Source organism: Schistocerca nitens, chromosome 1 (assembly GCF_023898315.1).
Source record: "Schistocerca nitens isolate TAMUIC-IGC-003100 chromosome 1, iqSchNite1.1, whole genome shotgun sequence".
In the NCBI taxonomy this organism is placed as follows: Eukaryota; Metazoa; Arthropoda; class Insecta; order Orthoptera; family Acrididae; genus Schistocerca; species Schistocerca nitens.
In genome coordinates this window covers 760,881,418-760,900,521 of record NC_064614.1, presented here as the reverse complement: position 1 = coordinate 760,900,521, position 19,104 = coordinate 760,881,418, and the positions used below count along the sequence as shown (strand labels likewise).

The 19,104-nt window shown below is 43.6% G+C and overlaps 1 protein-coding gene across 2 annotated transcripts in view; it reads right to left on the bottom strand.

The window, feature by feature from the left end:
* Positions 1-19,104, bottom strand: part of LOC126261079 (cerebellar degeneration-related protein 2) — a 467,608-nt gene that overhangs the window by 138,856 nt on the left and 309,648 nt on the right. The gene's annotated exons all lie outside the window — the stretch shown is intronic.

The window sequence follows — 19,104 nt, the reverse complement described above, 5'->3', positions numbered from 1 at the left end:
GTTGAAGCTATGGAGGGAAAAATTGTGGGGAAGACAGAGATCGTAATGTATCCAATAAATATTTGATCAAGTTGGGTGGAAGTGCTACTCTGATATGAAGAGATTGCCACAGGAGAAGAATTTGTGGTGGGCTGCACCAAGCCAGTAAAAAGAATGACGATATAAAAATAAAGATATAGGGTTCCCTACACTTTTCAATGAGAAGTATTAGACAAGTATTTCATATTTAGTAGGAATGGTTGTTTCAGTATAGAGCGTTATTAATTTTGAGGATTACAGTAAGTGCAGTCGCCGATCCCATCTGTTTTTTGGTAAGACCGGCGTGAACGTTCGAAGCAAGTTTCCAGCAGCTTGATGTGTATCATCACTGCTTACGGCATGAACATGTCTGCACGAAAGGGCAGTGATCTGAGTATCTTCCGCACAGTGGACAGGAAATCCAGTAGATAACTTGTTAATAGAAAAGCCGTTGGAAGATTTGCATTGTATAGCAAGGAGAGAGAGGCGTGTTATAGGCCCCTCACCTCATGTGAAGTGCCGTATCGGGAAAGCGATCACTTGCGCTGTCGTGCTGCGGACACGACAAACCCGGCGTGCTCTGGAAAAGCTCCGGCCGTACATGGAGCTCGAAAGCCGCCCGGCACACGCCCAGACCGGTCTCTATCACTGCCTGAGAAAGTCCAGCTCCCTGTCATGGAATCACAATTTAAATGGCCACCCGCGCCGGAAACTGGTCTGTATTATTACAGTATATAGCCATCGGCGACAGAGATTAAACTACTCAAACTAGTTATATTGTTTTGTAAAGTAAAATTCAAGACTGATAGCCCACAGAGAAGGCAAGTAAACCAAAACTTGGTTTCACTGCTCTTTTGTTAAGAAGAAAGTTAATAATTTTACACCCTACCGGCGACGTGGTCATATGTTAAAATATTGCGTACAAGTTTGATTTTAGGTTTGTTTGTAGACACTTCGCTGCGCCAGTGGACTAGAAAAATGCAGGAAGACTTGCGGACGATCGAGGAATGATCCGCGGATTGGCAGTAGAACCTTAATATAAATAAATGTAAGGTGTTGCCCAAGTAGAAGTGAATTTATTCATTACTAGATTGGATTTCGCGATTGATTGCTGTCCTTTCCTCCACTGTCTATATTCCACAATCGCTGCGCACTACGCGATCCTAGAGCACAGCGATTGTGGAATATAGACAGTGGAGGAAAGGACAGCAATCTATCTCGGAATCTGTCGTTTTATTACAGCATATCTGGATTTCAACTATTACACAATCATCTTCATCTTCAGAGCATATAGCAACAGGTGAAGTTAGTCCGAAGTGTAAAGTGGCAAACCATTTTGGTTTACATAGACCATACAGGAGTCTAACATAAGACTACTGTATGTTCTGCATCAACAAATGTTGATAACTACCTGACACTTTGGACTAATGCCACCTGTTATACGGTCCGAAGATGACTATCATAGTTGAAATCCAAATCTGCTGTATTAAAACAACTGATGTCGCGATCGATTGCCGTCCATTTCTCCACAGTCTGCATCCATCACTGTTCTAATACCTTTGGCGACAAACTACTGGGAACAGTAAATACAGTAAAACACCTAGGTGTGAACGCCCAGAGCCATCTTGTGTAGCATCATGACATAAGACGAAGTAGTAGGAAAAGCAGATCACACAGACGAGAGCATTATGAAGATGCTTAACGAGCTCTAGCGGCAGACATTACAAGAGGGGCGTTGTTCATCGCGGAGGGTTTACTGTTCAATTTCCAGAGCGTACGTCCCAAGGAGAGTCGAGCAACGTATTACTTCATAACGTTCGTCCCGCAAACTGATCAACACGAGAAAATCATAAATCAGATGTCATACCGGGCTTTATCGGCAATCCTCCTTCACGTGTGCCATTTGTAAATGGACTGGGACATACACAACTGGCCATTAAAATTGCTACGTCACGAAGATGACGTGCTACATAAGCGAAATTTAACCGACAGGAAGAAGATGCTGTGATATGTAAATGATTAGCTTTGCAGAGCATTCACAGAGGTTGGCGCCGGTGGCGACACCTAAAACGTGCTGACACGAGGAAAGTTTCCAACGATTTCTGATACACAAACGGCAGTCGAGCGGCGTTGCCTGGTGAAACGTTGTTGTGATGCCTCGTTAAGCAGGAGAAATGGGCACCATCACGTTTCCGACTTTGATAAAGGTCGGATTGCAGCCTATCGCGATTGCGGTTTATCGTATCGCGACGTTGCTGCTCGCGTTGGTCGAGATCCAGTGACTTATCAGAATATGGAATTTGTGGGTTCAGGAGGGTAATACGGAACGCCGTGCTGGATCCCAACGGCCTCGTATCACTAGCAGTCGAGATGACAGGCACCTTATTCGCATGGGCTATCAGGGCGAGACCATGGCTGCGGTTACTCTTGACGCTGCATCACAGACAGGAGCGCCAGCGATGTTGTACTCAACGACGAACCTGGGTGCACGAATGGCAAAACGTCATTTTTTCGGATGAATCCAGGTTCTGTTTACAGTATCATGACGGTCGCATCCGTGTTTGGCGATATCGCGGTGAACGCACATTGGAAGCGTGTATTCGTCATCGCCATACTGGCGTATCACCCGGCGTGATGGTACGGGGTGCCATTGGTTACACGTCTCTGTCACCTCTTTCTCGCATTGACGGCACTTTCAACAGTGGACGTTACATTTCAGATATGTTACGACCCGTGGCTCTACCCTTCATTCGATCCCTGCGAAACCCTACATTTCAGCAAGATAATGCACGACCGCATGTTGCAGGTCCTCCTGTACTGGCCTTTCTGGATACAGAAATTGTTCGACTGCTGCCCTGGCCAGCACATTCTCCAGATCTCTCACCAAATGAAATCGTCTGGTCAATGGTGGCCGAGCAACTGGCTCGTCACAATACGGCAGTCACTACTCTTGATGAACTGTGGTATCGTGTTGAAGCTGCATGGGCAGCTGTACCTGTACACGCCATCCAAGCTCTGTTTGACTCAATGCCCAGGCGTATCAAGGCCGTTATTACGGCCAGAGGTGGTTGTTCTGGGTACTGATTTCTCGTGATCTATGCAAATTGCGTGAAAATGTAATCACATGTCAGTTCTAGTATAATATATTTGTCGAATGAATACCCGTTTATCATCTGCATTTTTCTTGGTGTAGCAATTTTGATGACCAGTCCAGTAGTGTGTATGTAGAATTTCACCTTTACTAAACAATGTATGTGATGCTTCTTACAGAAGAACATATATTACCACTGGTCTTTTCCGTGAGTGCTCCGGAGATTGTCACTGAGTGTCATTGCCACACACAATTACGATGCAACTGTGGTAACAGTTCACAGGAAGAAACTTTGATATAAACCTGAGTGTATTACAATCATTTAATGAAATTAGACAGAGACCGTTGAATTAATTTACAATACAACGAGCAAGAAACTTCCAAAACAATCCCTAAAATATAGGCTTCTAGCACAGCTGCAGTTCCTAAGTGTTACATTCAAGTGGTCTTAATTTAATGTCAGACATTCAGAAGACCATTTACATTTAACACAACTGGCGTAGCAATTTGCAAAGTTGTGTCCATATTGTTCCTAATTTTTCTGAAAAATGAATTTTAGTTTTATATATTTACGCAGTGCAAGAACATTGTTCGTTCTATTTTCGAATCTGATATGACACATAATTTTATTCTTTCCGGTCCCACTTTGAAGACTGAATCTCAAGATATTTTGACAGAACGGCATATGGAATGAAAAGTATACATATTAGCGTTTGTCATGTATTTCTTACACTCTGTCTTACACGTTCCGATGATTCATTGAAATGATTGAATGCTCATGCAAATGCCATTTAATCGTAACGCAATATTACACATACTGCAGAAACCTGGTTTAGTGTTTAGTCGACAGCTCTTACCTGGTGCCTGATGTATTTAGTACACGCGAACGTATGAGGGCCAACAGCAGGAAGTATTCTTACCTGTAAAACAGAAACTTAAGTGAGCACGCTGTTAGGTACCGGTTTCAGTACAATTGACAAAATTAAAATTAACAGTCAGACTTGAGTACTGCAGCAGTTTAATTGTCTGTAAACACTTTACACTGAAAAGAACAACAAAACAAATTCGCACATGCGAACCCAGGACTTCAGGAATTATTTCATTATAGTATTCTTTATTCAATTCTTGGTCTATTTGAAAGCAAACAATGTACTCTTAGATGTCCTTCGATATTTGATATGCTCAGCCAGTTCAATATCACCAATGTGTCCTCAATGGAGTAATAACGTATGCTGAAAGTCTACGTTCATAGCACTGATAATGTGGTTCCATTGTCAAGTTTTGTGTCTGAACGTCGGATTTCAAAAGCAATTTATTTAGACTGGAGATACCTTCACAGAGATCTGAAGGTTTGAACCACCAACCCCACGGGTGACTTTCACAAGTGAAAATGTATAATAAAGCAGACAAGATAACTATTTTTTGTATCAATTTGCCGCGCTGGATGTAGTCATCTTGATTAAAATTTATTCTTCACTTCTATCATCTTCCGACTGTACAGTGTAGCATTTTCAAAGGGCAGGTACATTGCAACAGAGTGGACGGACATTAAAATAAGCATCATGACTAGTGAAGTTTGTTCAGCAGCTGAGACATAACATACCGACTTGTCAGTTTAAGAGCGTACTTAGCCGAGTTCGCCACGTTACGTCACTCGACATTACGAACATTTTTTTTTTTTTTTTTTTTTGTGGAACTCCATTTACTACTGTGATTGATTTCAATGTGATAACTTAAGAAACTGAGCCTGATATACACTATCTAATCAAAATCACCCCGACAACTATTAGTGGACCTGAAGATGGGGTATGTCAACCTTTCGCCTTTCTGGCGGCTTTACCTCTGCTGGGGGCGAGGTGCAATGAGGTGCCTGAAAGTCTGGAGCAGCCATTTGTTCCTCAAGAGCCGAAACCAGAGAAGATGGTGATGTTGGACGCTGGGTTCTAGAGCCAACTCTATCTACAATCTCTTCCCAAAGAGCTCAGATTGGGACATTGTGCAGGCCAGTCCATTTCCGGAATAATGTTGTTCACATATACTTGCATCAGAGATGCTGCTTCATGATGGAGTACACTTTCATCGTCTCCGAACCGTACTTCTACTGCAAGCAGTACACAAAATTTATTGTGTTCATATAATCACAAGTCCGCAATTAGCGTTTTGTTAAGCGCAATAACGGGACGACACAACCACAGAAACAGCCCCCCCCCCCTTCCCCAACCACACAGTAGTACTATCTCCTTCGTATTTCACTGTTGGTGCTACACATGACAGGTAAGGTCCTCCATGTATTTTCCACACCCACGCCCACTGCCTTCCGTCGGTTCGTCACAAAGTATAGCGTGACTGATCACGTAATTCACTCATTTCCAGTCGCTCGCTGACCAGTGGTGTCGCTCTCTACACTACCTGAAACATCGCTTTGCATTCATTACTAAAATATGTGGCTTAGGATCACACGCTCGACTATTTTACTCCATTCTTTTCAACTCCATACGTACAGTCGTCAGCACGTTGGAGCTCTCGAATGATTCCTTCTGCTTACTTCACCCTATTTTTCCGCGCTCCACAATGCTCGACGCTTCCCATCAGTCAGTGTACGAAGTCCTCCTGGTCTTTCGTTTAGCTGCTGCTGTTCCTTCGCCACTTCAGAGCCACATCAACAGTCGACTTGGGCAGCTGTAGAAGGGTTGAATGTTTGAGGAATTTGTTACTCCAATGACTAGTCCACGTTCTTCGTCACTGAGCGCTCCTGAGCGACCAGTTCTCCTATTAATGCTTCTCTACTGACAACAACACCCCCGCTCCCCCCCCCCCTTTCCTTTTTATACTGGCGGGTCCGCCTCTCTTGTTATCTAGTCATCAAGTCCGCGTTACATAGGGATGTCCACATACTTTTCATCACATAATGTATTTCAGCTGCAGTGTTCAACATCTAAACTTATTGATCGCTCCGCTTACAACCACTGTTTGGGGTGTCCTAACACACTAATGATGGGAATGTATCAAAATGCTGGTATCACAGTTCAGCATTTACAGAGCAAAACTGAACTTTCATACAATGATAAAGAGAAACACTGTAACCTAGATTCTTTATGTACTATGTTTTTAGTTGACGCGAACTTTAAGACTTAAAATACTTAAACGATCTCTGTGAACTGAAGAGATTAACAGACTGCCATGAACTGCAGGTTAGCTGGTAACTCCCAGCTTTGTTTCAACTGTGTCGGGTTTTATTTTCGCCCGGAGAATTTCTGCATTGAGACGTTTCCGTGAAACAGTCCTAAGAGAGAGAGAGAGAGAGAGAGAGAGAGAGAGAGAGAGAGAGAGAGAGAGAGAGAGAGAGAGAGAAATGATTTTTCATTGATTTGTGTGTCTGCTAATTTACTTATTGTCCGCTTTTTATTGTGCTGTATTCCTTTCTTCTGATTGCGAATTTTTCTTGGGTAGACACACAGCTAAGTTTGCTTAGGGGGTTCTGTGCAGTATATGGATGTACTTGTCAATGGTTTGTTCGTATGATTGTCGAAACTCGACTTGTTGTTTTCTGTATATTGTATGATGTTGTCGATAAAAAATACATTTTGGATTTTGAAAATAGGAATTCTACTGCTGCACTTCGTGAATGAAGATTTAATGTCTGCGATTAGTTTAGCGGTCGCAAACCCTGCCACAAGCGCTCATTCATGTATCCAGCCAGGCTGTTGAGCCGGAATCACTTTGGCAGAGCGAAGCAGACAGCTGCTAGCGGTGTCTGCAGTGACGTCAGAGCTACGTGTAGCCTGCTGAAAGGTAACGCAGGATGTTAGGAGTGGGTTCAGTACGTGCACATCATACCGCACGCCAATCGTTGCTCTTGGAAAACTGAACTGCAGCTTTTGGCCAGTTGCTGGGGCAGTCACGTTAGAAGGTTCGCTGCCAAATTACGTTTCACATGTTTCTTTGTAAATAGTGCTTATTAGTGTGTGTGTGTGTGTGTGTGTGTGTGTGTGTGTGTGTGTGCGCGCGCCTGATTTATCAGCGTTACTCAACTACTAAGCAGATGTCATTCAGAATAGGGAGGAGGAAAAATAAATAACACTGCCAAGCCTTTTTATCGAACACCCATACGAACATTTCAACGGCTGTCCAATGTTCTAACAGCTCAAGCTGTCCAATGTTCTAACAGCTCAAGCTGTCCAATGTTCTAACAGCTCAAGCTGTCCAATGTTCTAACAGCTCAAGCTGTCCAATGTTCTAACAGCTCAAGCTGTCCAATGTTCTAACAGCTCAAGCTGTCCAATGTTCTAACAGCTCAAGCTGTCCAATGTTCTAACAGCTCAAGCTGTCCAATGTTCTAACAGCTCAAGCTGTCCAATGTTCTAACAGCTCAAGCTGTCCAATGTTCTAACAGCTCAAGCTGTCCAATGTTCTAACAGCTCAAGCTGTCCAATGTTCTAACAGCTCAAGCTGTCCAATGTTCTAACAGCTCAAGCTGTCCAATGTTCTAACAGCTCAAGCTGTCCAATGTTCTAACAGCTCAAGCTGTCCAATGTTCTAACAGCTCAAGCTGTCCAATGTTCTAACAGCTCAAGCTGCAGACCAGCGAAAGCCTCTTTATTTCACCCTTGACATGCTTGAACAGTGATCCACAGAAATGACAAACTGAGGCTCTAATCGTCCTGGTACCATTTCAATCAGAAACCACCTCCACATCTGACAACGCACATGCTGGACTTCAAGCATTAGCTCATGAGCTAGGGGGTACGATGCACAATATGATGCCTTGCAGTATATACATTACTTCCCAAGCTCAAATATAACCGGCGCTGCTATTTTATTGAACCTTTCTGCTTGTCTCACTTGCGGAATATTTTCTGATTGTTAGACACACTTCTGATTGTTATAACGATGTTTTAGCCGCTTGCATTCCAGTGTAGAAAAGAATTCTGAAAACTAGTTACATTCTGGACGCCCTGTATATCACTCACACATCAAAAAAATTCTTTTTTGTCATAGTACAAATCGTCCAAGATATCTACAGAAGTTTCCGCAAAAATGTATTTCCAGGGCACAAAAGAAAATTCCACCACCACCACCACCACTTACAGGTATTACACGTTACAACGTACAGTGTCTGTCTGTATCGAAATCTGTGCCTAATGGGGCTCTCAGATGCTCAATATTTATTGCCAAATAACATTGTGTCAAAATATTGCGCCGAAGTGCGAAACCAAGATGGGCACAATATTATTGCGCAATATTTGTACCTGGTTAGCCTCAGAGCTCTGCTTTCTTTGCAAACGTGTCGGCCCTCGATGTGGAACACTAACATATTGCGAGTTAGTTGCTTGCCTTGTGAAACATGACCAGAAATGAGAGCAGATGGAACAAGTTTGAGAAGCTTCCAGAGAACATTTTAGTGCAACACGGGCTCATTCCTGGCAGCATAGACTCTTAAACCATAACGGCAATTAATTACAAATTAAGTAAATAAACCCTGCGTAATTTGTGCTGTCCATGTACTGTTTTCTATATATTTGTGTGCTGTAACAAGAAATATTGCAAACGAAATGAAGTGATTGCTTACTCAGACTGGAGTTTCTCCCGGCGTATACAATGTTCAAGTAACATACGAGAATGCAGCCTGGCGACGTCGTCGACAACCGCCGATATTTCGACTGGAACACATCGTGTCATTTTCAAGGCGTAACTGTCTTGCATTGAAAATGAGACTGTGTGCTCCAGTCGAAATATCGGCGGTTGTCGACGTCGTGACCTGGCTGCATTCCCGTCAGTCAATTAAATATTATTTATCACCGATTGAAAGCTGACGTAACTGCATGCCTGCGCTATGACAACTGTTGCAGGGGGGACGGGGGGGGGGGGGGGGAGGGGAGGAAAGCATTTTAAAACATTTATGCTGACTGGACAGCTGGCTTGACCTTATATGCTAATTCTAAAAATCGCTACAAATAAAAATTTGTAGCTCGCTATCACGATACCAGGATTTTAAGATTCTTCTGCTATTGCGGGTAACGAGGTATTTGGTGAGCCCCAGTTCCCGATCATACTATTTGAATCTTATTTTAAAGCACAGAGTTTGTGATTCTGAAGAATCACATTTTGTGAGTAAAAAACGAAATGAAGATAATGTTGCCCACAGCTGTACCATCTCTCGGCTAGCTGTTACCTTTAACAGAAGAAAAAGATTAGGTGAGTTGACAATTTACGCTCTGCTTAGGTCGTTGAGCAGAAATTATTTATTTCATTAGTGCAATTTCGGCCTTTGGGCCACTTCCAAGTCATACTGCACAAGATCTTTCTTCAGCACATGTCAGAATGAAATCTTCCAACGTGTATATAGTAACGTGTGTGAAGTAACTTGAGACGAATGCGTGCGTCGTGAAATGTTTTAAATTACATGGAATGTTCCTAGCGTTATCATCATTCACGTAAATCGGTACAGACCGATGTTTTAGCATGGTGTTTACATGTGAACTAAGGCCGTTGGCGTGAAAATACAGAATTTCTCACCAACGGTCTTTAGTTTACGTGTGAACAGCCTGCTAGAACATCGATCTGGACCGATTTACGTGAATGGTGTCAACATTAGGAACATTTGACGTAATTTATATAATTTCACGACGTACAGAGCTTCGCACTCTGCTAGTGTTGCCGTATTTCTACAGCGAAAAGGCCTGATTCTATCTATGACAGGAGTTTAAAGTCTTACATGCGCTGAAGAAAGATTTTTTTGCAGTACGACTTGAAAATGACAGAAAGGCCGAAATTGCAGTACTGAAATAAATGATTTCTCCAGTCAGTAACGAATATGATGTCCTTTAAAAATTGTAAATGACAATCCCGACCACGAGAAGTTTTTCAAATTTAACTTCGACTTTTCATCTTTTGTAGTTTGATAATGCAACAAACTCTTATGTTCTCTAAATCTTAATTACAGGGCTTATGATGGGCGTAGCTGAAACGACGTTATAAATAAATGTTTTAAACGAGCTATATTGTTTTATTCACGAAGTTTCCACAATGACCGCATTTCATACACGGAATTTATTTCCATCTTTAGTATGTAGTGGTGGGTTTGGCGATTACAGAGGTGGCGACTGCAACTTTTCATTGGAGATGGGACAACATTTTCGTTTAAAAAAAATTGTATCTACGAACAATATTGAAGTAATTGATGTGTTTTTGTTTGTACAGAAAATTACATCCTCTAAAGTGTTTGTTATTTAAACTGTAGTACCACGTCTACCATCAAGTAAAGCCGTCAACCCGGACGTCTGGACGAAATAAAACCGACGAACGTACCGTATTTACGGGGGATGTGTATTTTGGTATGGGGTCTCAAAATCCAGAAAACTGACTTCAGAGTCAGGCAGAAATTGGCACGAAGCATCGAGTTGGCTGCGGCTTGTAAAACCGAGCTCCTGCACTGGTGATTGGACGCTACGGCGTCCCAAATTGGGCGCGTCGCAGGGAAAGGCCTCTGAATGAAGGGAGAGGCCTGCCACGATGCCGACGAAAGCCGCGGTGGCTCACTTTCCGCGATCCCCGGCATCGATCAGCAGCCGTGCAAATTGCCGCCGCAGCAGGCCGGCAGGTGCCGCGCGGCGAAAGCGCCAGCACCACCACCAGCACCGACACACGATGGTGGAGCCGCCAAACACTGACACTTCGCTGCGTCCGCCCCTTCACCGCCAATCTCCCATCAAATGACGTCGGCTGGCGTCCATCTGCAGGTCCATTTTATTTAGGGATGCAGTCTTAGAGCATTTCACTGGCTTTGTGATATCCAGTCGAAGATAGCAGCTCATAGTTACTGAAGGGAAGTCAGCCAGTGAAGCCAAAGTGGTACCTGCGACTCCCCAAGAAAGTACTATACGCCCTCTGCTGTACATCTGTATCCAGGATTTACGACACAATCTCAGCAGCCTCCTGAGACTGACTGCAGACGAGGCTGCCGTCCAGTAAAATTATCATAAGATTAACTTCGATAGTCCTGTGTGATGAAAAAGTGGCAACTGACCTTAAACAATGCTAAGTTAGAGGCATCCACGTAAGTACTAAAAGAAGAGTCTTAAATTTCGGTTAAACAAGACATCATACAAATAATTTAAGGGTTGTCGATTCAACTAATCACCTAGGAATTAAAATTCTGAAGTACTACTATCATACAGAAGATGTGGGGAAGGCGAACCAAAGACTGTTTTAGTGGCACAACACATGCAACAAATCTCCTGAAGAGACTGCGTACACTACGCTTGTCCGTCCGCGTCTGGAGTACTGCTACGCGGCATGGGATCTTTACCTGATAGGTTTGATGAAGGATGTAGGAAAAATTTCATAAGGGCTGCTCGTTTCGTATTACCACGAAATAGGTGATGGAGTTCCACCGATGTTGTAAGTCATTTGGGGTGGAAAGCATTACTAGCGAAGGCGTTCTCCTTTCCAGCGAGATATTCCACTAACTTTTCCTTCGAATACCCTAACATTGTTGACTCCCACCTACACAGGAAAAAATAACCATCGTGATAAAATGAGAAACTTGACCTCGCACGGAAATATTTCGGCGTTCGCTTTGGCCATGTGCTATTCAACATTGTCAGTTCTTTTAAAATTCTACCGAACATTGAAGTGTGAAATATTTTGTGCAGACGATGGACAGTCTTGACGACTTGTTTAACGAACAAAAGATTTCGGTCATGAATCTGACAGACGTCGGGTTGCAAAATACATCGATGCGAAGTCAGATTCCTTAATCGTCTTTATTCATCAAGTACAGCGGCGCATTACACGACGCAAATCTTAACACTGACGTGTCCGAGAGCAGTCGTGTAAATATCGTTTCCACAGATCCACCGGTCATGAAGCAACGTGTGGTGAAACAAGCGCGGTATCGTCGAGAGAGATACGGAGGAGAGCGAATGTACCGGGACTTAACGTGGGACTGGTAGCAGTCAACTGGGTTGTCTTAACGCGCCTGTGCGTAGGGTAGGCAGTATTGTGCCATAATCTAAGAGTGAAATTAAAAATTCCTATAGTTTTTCCAAACTTTCTCAATATATGCTTCAGTATATTAATGTTAAAATTGTTGAACCTCAAATGATCAGATGAATGTTTGACTAAGTACATCGTTTTTTTGAAAAAAATGAATGGCGCTAAATAATGAAGCTAAAAGTTAAAAAGATAAAAATTGTTGAAAATGTATAAACGCATGTCACAAGCAAAAGTTACAAGTCTCGAACTGATCGGTGCAATATTTTGGTCAAAACTTTTTGCGAAAATTTCAAGGCGCTAAATATTAGAAAGATTAAAATTGCGTATGTACACTTAGTTTGATATAAAAACATTAACAATGTGACTCCATTAAGCAACCTCTAATAGTTTTCAAATGATTTACTGCAAACTAAATTTGGAACAAAATCGTCCCTATTCCTAATAGATTAAGTATCATTTGTAATTGTTATAGACAGTTCTCATTACAGCACTGTTACATTAAGGAAATACATCTGCACCAAGTTTCAAAGCTAGTCTAAATAATCAATACAAGGACTCTTAAAGAGGTAGTTCAGAATTTATGTTCTACTGTCAGTTCGGCTCTAAAACTTCTAGCCATAAAGTTTAAATGCATTCGAGCTAAAACCTCTTTCAGTAACTAAAGCTAACTGAACTTTAATTATATAAAAAATATGAAGACTTTAAATTGTCACACAACAGAGTTATTAAATAATACGTGTCCGAGAAAGCGGCCATTTAGATGCTGCTACTTGTGCCTACAGCCGTTGATACCATATGTTCCGTTCGGCGGTCCGCTGCGCCCATATATAAATACGGCCTGAGAAGAAGTAAGAAGAGAGACTTCGCACCGAGCTATCAATCTGCCCGCGTCACTGAAACGCCGGCATATGCTCTGCCTCGGATGACGCCAAAACGGCACCTACCAAACGCACATTTTCGGTACACCGCCCTGCATCACTTAGATTTCACGAAAGTAACTTGTGTGTCGCCCGTTCTGTCGAAAAACCTTGTGGCAAGTGGCGAGCAATTGACTGATGATTAGAAGTCAGGACGATAGACCGTTTTACATGGAACTTACAGTAGATGTCGCCTCAAATGCTAATAGCGCTGTTTACGATAGGATTATTATTATTATTATTATTATTATTATTATTATTATTATTATTATTATTATATTTGTGCGTGCCAACTTTTACTCATTACTCATTATATTAATCAGTAAGAACTCAAAACTTTTTCTTTCTGTCAGCACAAGAAGAATTAGGACTTGCAGACTGGAAATTATGGCCAGGATGTTCTCAATCGCTTTGTGGCTGAATGCAAAAGTCGTTTTCAGGTTCTTTGTAAGAACGGCGAAGGTAGCCGAAATCCACAAGCCGCCCCACAAACAGTACACGGTCGAAGCATTATACTGGATGGAATGATTTACAGGAACTGAAGTATCATCGACTGCGACCAAGGAGGCGTAACAGGACATCTGATGTTCTGACTATACGTAAATACTTTATCGTACGGTATCGGTAGCACTGCAAGGTTGTTTACTGTGAAGCTGTTTCAGCGGGGTAGTACCTACTCTGACGACTCTGAGGAAATGGGGAAGGACCTGAAAAATCCACGTTGAGTAAACAAATTTGCGTAAATGCACGAAAGTACCATTACGAAGAAAAAGAGCATGACGAAATTCAGTTGTAAGACTACTGGTGGACATCTTGAGCACATTGGACATATGGCGGTGACACTATCAAGCAACGCGAAACACACTGAAGCCAGAAAGAAACTTGTATAGGTATGTGTATTCAAATACACAGAGATGTAAACAAGCACAATACGGGGCTGCGGTTGGCAACGCCTATATAAACCAAGCGTCTGGCACTCTTGTTACATCTGTTACTGTTGCTACAATAGCAAGTTACCAAGATTTAAGCTAATTTGAATGTGGAGTTACAGTCGGTTCACGAGCTGATGTGGGGATTATCCCTTATGACCATTTCAGGAGTGCACCGTGAATATCAGGAATCCGGTAACAACATCAAATCTGCGTCGTCGCTGCGGCCAGACGAAGATTCTGCAAGAACGGGACCAACGACGACTGAAGAGAATCGTTCAACGTCACAGAAGTGCAACCCTCGCGCAATTCGCTGCAGGTTTCAGTGCTGGGCCATCAAGTTTCAGCGTGAGAACCATTCACCGAAACATCATCGTTATGGGCTTTCGGAGCCGAAGGCCCACTCATGTACCCTTGATGACTGCACGACACAGAGCTTTACGCCTCGCCTGGGCCCATCGACATCGGACTGTTGATGACTGGAAACATGTTACCTGGTCGGACGAGTCTCGTTTCACATCGCATCGAGCGGATGGATGTGTACAGGTATGGAGACCACCTCATGAATCCATGGACCCTGCATGTCAGCAGGGGACTGTCATGCTAATGGAGGCTCTAATGGAATACGGCGTGTGCAGCTGGAGTGATATGGGACTCCTGATACGTCTACATACGACTCTGTATAGGTGACACGTACGTAAGCATCCTTGCTCTCGGGGGTCCTACATGGTATTAGGCAGGTGTATCCGTTTCTTTGGTTCTTCAGTATAGAAAGATCACGTAAAATTAGTGCTGACGAAAGTGAATGGCAAGTTTTCAGCAGATGGGCTATTTTTCATATCTCTCACACAAACAACCCGAGCGAATTTTCCAGCTCCTTGGATTTACAGGCGCGATGAAACTGTAACGACGTCTGTAAATGCGTACCATTACTCCTAGCATTTTACTAGTTAATACCTTCAAACATTTTAGTATTTTTTGTGTTTTATACGTCACATCTTTATAGTTTTATGCTAAGTCAAAATAACTTACCGAATCAATGTTTTACGCTATTAATAACGTGCTACGAAACGCAACCAGTCTTAGCTTTCGGACGCCAGTTGTTTAACTCAACCGTCACCAAACTTTTTCGTTCGAGAGAAAATACTAACAATGTGACGCGGCACCTACGGCCGCACATGTATCGATATGATGAATTTGTTAACTATATAAATTAGTATGTTATGAGCCCTCTTTAGACTAGATATACTAGTGCCGCAGTACGTTTGCCATCGGGCTGTAAATACCGATCGATAAAAGTCGTTCGCATTCGAAATACTTAGTGTGGACAGTTCTGTTTCAGATCGCTGCCGTTGTCAGCGTCTCCATTGTTGTGACACTTAATTGCCTGACGAAGTGGTGTGGTACTGCCTGTGTGAGCAGATGATTCATAAATAACAGTAGTTATATTTAACCCCATTATGCAATTTGAGAGACGATCATACATGTTTACCAAGTCTCTTGAATGTCATTTTTCTGCTACTCATTGCGTTGTACTCCAACAGGTTTAATTTCATATTTCTTGCTACAAATACGTGCAGAGTTTGAAGATGACCGTTTGTATTACGTGCGGTCACGAATCCGTTTTACTTTCAGTGAAATTTGGACTATACCAGCTGATGCACGGAAGTCCGTGAGTTGACACTGGAAAAAGGACACGAAAGCATTCGCCCTATCAAGTTCCCTTACCCTGCTTCGCCTCCGAGGTGACCGGCTAAGTTTCCGCATGCTTGCCACAATTTCTGCAGAATATTTTTGATTCGACTAAGGAGTCAAGTACAGCCAACACTTGCAAATCTTGAAGATTTATTCTTTACTGGTTTATAAGTTACCGTTTTTCAGAAGCTATTAAACATCAGAACTTGTTACAAATGGAAATGTATATTCGTTACCAGTAAAGAGTACGTACATACTTACCATTCGCAGCTATTGCCTGTACCTGCTCACAGTGATAAGCCGTGTTTATATTAAAATCCTCCAATGTAGGAAAGAATCTTAAATTGCTGTGTGCCGGTTTGACAGCAACTGGCTTTCGCGGGATGAAGTGACAGGAGTCGAGTGTTGATCCTTAGTAAATTGAAGAGGGTTGGGGAAGAAAGAAAACTCACTAATATCAGCTGCATCGGGACTTTCAAATGGTTCAAATGGCTCTGAGCACTATGGGACTTAACATCTGAGGTCATCAGTCCCCTAGAACTTAGAACTACTTAAACCTTACTAACCTAAGGACATCACACACATCCATGCCCGAGGCAGGATTCGAACCTGCGACCGTAGCGGTCGCGCGGTTCCAGACTGAAGCGCCTAGAACCGCTCGGCCACACTGGCCGGCCATCGGGACTTTATGCGAGTCAGCGACGACGATCGAAAATATGTGCCGAGCTGGGACTCTAACCAGGGCTGCTTACTAGGCAGTTGCGGTAACCACTGCACCACCCGGAACAGTGTTTGTCGCAAATACGGGGACCATGTCGGCACGCCCCACGGCCGACCCACACTCTCACCCAGCGGCACCTATCCACAGTCCCCTTCCATGCCCTCCACTCTCGCTAGTTTGAGATTCCCACAGCAGGTCGAACGTTAATGTTGATCCGCACCGAAGGTTGTGGATTTATTGCTCATCGAGGCGAATCAATTATATGAATGCGTGGGGTGTGTTATTTCGGACGTGTCCGAAAGAATAGTCGCCACGCATCCATGTAATAGATCGTCAGTGACGTGCAGATTCTAAACGTTTTCAGAAGTGAATAAAATTTTATTACTATCTCCTTAAGCATTTTTGTTCATTACTGGGAAGGAAAATAGATGAAGATGCTTTTAACGTTAGTTGACTATGATTCGGCTGTTGGTAGCTACATTCATATTGAACACAGATGAGAACAGCGGGCCGCAGGAATACTCCATACGGGCCGCAGTTTGACGTCCACTGGCTTAATCTGTTGGCCGCTTCATGCAGTCTACCACAAACGGCAACGCACTACAGTCATCCGTGAGTTGCAAGATCTCTCGCGGGTTCCCTGCCTCAGCGGGCAGCAGCAGCGGCGGCTAGGTCTCGTCTAGACAATGATCGCCTAATGGAGGCGTGCGAATGCCCCGACATTTGCGAGGTCGGCGTGTAGCCGTGCCTTGCTGTGGCGCGGCCAGTGAAAGCCGATCAGACAGCGAAAGCACGGCGCAGCAGACTTAGGGCGAACCGGACCGCCGTGCCACGCCACCGCCAGCATCTGCGGACGCACGCGCCGATTTCTCCCCCGATTATCTGTGCACCTTATCTGCACCGCACGGCACCACGTCCGACACTTGTTCGACGACCTGCGTTACCTGCGCTTACCGCTCCGTGTTCCACAAGCAAACCTCACAACTGCATCGGCCTGCACACAGACAATGGAAGAGGTTGTGGCGTTTATGCCAAATCGCGGTCCACGGTATATTATGTCGTATGTAACTGCATATACTGGTGTAGCGATGCGAGCTGGTAGTAAAGATAGGTTACAAGTGACAGATGGTCGTAATATGTGGACCGAGAGTATGGGAAAGCGATGATAATAGGCTGAGTTGTTCTTCGGCGACGACAGATGGCAGGGAATATCTTATCACATTTGGAGCCAATATGCGTAACTTCTGGCATTATTATTTAAACTAAACAAAAAAAACCACCACCACGAAAGGGTTATGCAAATTGCTCACATATTTATATTCACTCAGGTATCGATGGAAATTGGAAAATTTTAAGCTTTTGCGGCCCTTGCATGAATGTGCAATGCTGCAGCGCTGGAAAGCATAGAGGATAGAGGACATGTCGATACCAGGGCATAAAACTTTCGCCAATTTCATTACGTGTACTCAGTTGGACAGAAACTCTGCCTCTTAGAGAAGTGCGTGAACAATGTAGGTAAATGTCAGCATTTGAGGGAGGACGGCTAGTTTGATTCCAAAGAAACCGATTGTAATAATCGGCGAATCTGTCGACATTTGGGCAGGAGCGATGCTACTATTAGACGATGTTTGCAGGAATTGGTAAACTGTGGCCAAACACTTGGTCAAGGAGGAAACGGCGGACCTAGAGAAACGACAGAACGAAAGGACAGAGCAATCATCAGAGAGGCACTCAGAACCAGGCAATCATCATCATCGATCCGAAAATGCAACTGGTGGTTCAGTGACCACAAGGACCATGAACAGGCGGCTCACAGAAAAGGGACTGAGCTCACAGCGCCCCATCCGCCGACAACCGTTGACCGCTGTGCAGCAACAAGCCCGTTTGCAGTACTGTATAGCACAGTCGTCCAGGAATCTCATTGAATGGATAGTACTGTCTTCAGTGATGAGTCCCACTGTGACCTGAGCACCTCTGACCATCAAGGCCATACAGTCTGACAAGCAGGTGTAATGGCCTGCGGTGTAATTTCATTATCCCTTCGGTTGTAATCCGCGGCACACTTCTAATGCAGTGGTGTGCCGACGATATTCTACGCCCCAGTTTCTTGCCCTCCATGGCAAGCCACCCTGGCCTTACTTTCCAGCAAGATAATGCCCTCCCGCACACAGCGAGAGGGTCTTCTGCTTGTCTCCAACCTTGCCGAACCCTACCTTGACCAGCGATGTCGCAGGATCTCTCCTCAATTGAGAAATTTTGTAGCATTAAGGGCAGGACTTTTCAACTAGCTCAGGATTGACGATCTTACGCGCCAGTTGGACAGAATTCGGCACGCTATCCCTCTGAGAACATCCAGCAATTACCAGCCAATGCCAAGCCGAATAACGGCGGTTGACCAACACATTATTGACCAACACATTATTGACCAACACATTATTGACCAACACATTATTGACCAACACATTATTGACCAACACATTATTGACCAACACATTATTGACCAACACATTGACCTGCTCGATTTGTAAAGCTCTCTCTAGTGAATAAATATATTCTTTCTGAAATTTTAATCATTTGTTTACCTATACATGTAGATCACATCTATCGATTTCCGTCCCATTCGGACAATTCCTTCGTGGAGGATCTTTCTTACCGCTGTGTTTAAGAACCCAATCTGGCAATGCTCAAGACTATCCTCTCTGGTGCCTATATAACCAATTTCTATTATTAAAATTG